The sequence below is a fragment of the Priapulus caudatus genome, unplaced genomic scaffold (assembly GCF_000485595.1).
Source record: "Priapulus caudatus unplaced genomic scaffold, Priapulus_caudatus-5.0.1 Scaffold1366, whole genome shotgun sequence".
Lineage (NCBI taxonomy): Eukaryota > Metazoa > Priapulida > Priapulimorpha > Priapulimorphida > Priapulidae > Priapulus > Priapulus caudatus.
This window is the reverse complement of record NW_014578427.1, coordinates 23,728-25,862: the sequence shown is the minus strand read 5'-3', so window position 1 is coordinate 25,862 and position 2,135 is coordinate 23,728.

Below are 2,135 nucleotides of genomic sequence, written 5' to 3'. Positions count from 1 at the left end.
GCCAAGCTGCTGCTGGCCTTCTTCTTGCTGACGCAAAGACTGGATGTATGCACCCAGCAAACATGCAAACACAAAATCTTCTTCATCTTGGGCATTCATGATGTTGTCTCGTCGAAATCTCAGGATACAATGATTGCTATTGCTTGGGAGGTCTTCTTTTTATACCGTGGGCACAGACGTGCTCCAAAGCTGCCCGGTTCTATCCGTAGAAAGCCTTGACAGAACGTGAAAAACGTGTCAGACCTTGATCAGAACGTGAGAAACGTGACGGGCCGGGAGGGAACGTATACTGGCATCCGTGGTAGACCGCAGGCCGAACCGTAGTGCGCCTTGGAGCCTCCGGGACTCAGCGCCTCCCCCCCCCCGGCCCGTCACGGATACCGTGATAGACCGTGAGAAAACTTGGCAAGACCTGAAACAGACTTGAATGCAGAGAAAAAATTGCCAAAATCCCACGGCGCACTACGTTTCGGGCAAACGGGGCTGCCGTGGCCGCCGGGAACATAATGTAAAATAGCATAACTGAAGCATACGATTCGCCGTATACAACTCGGGGTGCATTGCCCATACAAAGAGCAGCGGGGACAAAGAAAAAATCCAAATTCGAAAAAAAACAAGGCTGAGCATTCCGTACCATTCGCTAAGAGGAACCAAAGGTAAAATAGGAAGTTATAGGTTCTTCCTATATATAGCTATGTAACGTATAAATTGATGTTGGATGTAGAAATGATGAAGTAGAAATCCAAACTTGTGTTTTAAACTGCATAAACTTTAATATCTGCTCACGTCACATCTCCTTGCACACAGAGACAAAGACACGCGCACACGCGCCTAAACGCGTGTGCTTTCTCCCGCGACCACAACCAGATTCTCCCGACTCCTACATCTCTGTCCTATATATTATTATTACCCCCAAAACCCCTACATCCTGAGCGCACATGTCACCCGTTCACCCAGACCGCGTCCTACCCCCATTTCACAATTACCCTAGAAACGCCCGACCTAAAACACGTTTACCATTCTCCCTATAACATCAATCTAGCCGCACAAGATGCGCGACGCCCTGTCTACATAAACTACCACTAAAACAACCCTGAGTCTAGCCACACTCCGCGGATCGAACTAACTTATGTAACATTTGTAAAACATATGTTACATTATCTCTCCCTTCCCCAAGACGATGACTACCCTGTCATCGATTCAGCTTCCCCGCTGATCTACACTTCAACCTAAACCTAAACAATTCCTAAAAAAATACCCTAATACTTTCCTAACTGAACCCCAACGAGAGAAACATATTTATCCACAATCAACCCACAATCAATATACAAACAAAATACAATAAAAAAATACATATGAAGCATAAAGCTTTCTATACAAAACAAGTAACGATAAAGTTCGATCACCATACAAGTAAGAAATTCAACACATTTGGCAGTGAACATTTTGATATCGCTGCAATTACTCTCACTCTTGCGTCTTTTTATGCTGTAACGTACGTGGCGTATGCGTATACCGACCGACACGCATTACCGAAACCACGTTTAGCCATGTGCTCCATTACATCCTCATTTAAACCTCTTAATCCCATTATTACACACAGCACCGATGTGGACCTGACAACCTTTGTCACTTCCACACATCATACAGCCAAAAAAAATACGCAAAACTGATTTCATATTTTCGATGAAATGTTTTAGGCCTATCAAACTCTAATGGAAGAATGTGTTTAGCAGTCTGACCATATAAGCGTAAACGTACCGTTAGCACAAATTCAAGAAAACGATCACACATTTCTATACAAAGTTTCACACAAAAGATTTTCCCACACAAAGACAACGGTCACAAGCATATGCCATTAAAAAAATTTCCGCGTATATAAAACAAAGAAAAACAGATCAAAATACACACTCCTGACGATGTCACACATTTCACGTCCAGTTTCGACAGCACGAGATTAAAGCTTCCACCAATTAAATTCTAGAATTCCCTGGATTTTTTTGGCCATTACTGTTCGCAATTTATCTTTCACGTCCTCTGTCTCTGCTCTGTCAGCCTTGCCTTCTCTGTTCTGCTCTCCTCTCTCTCTCTCTCTCTCTCTCTCTCTCTCTCTCTCTCTCTCTCTCTCTCTCTCT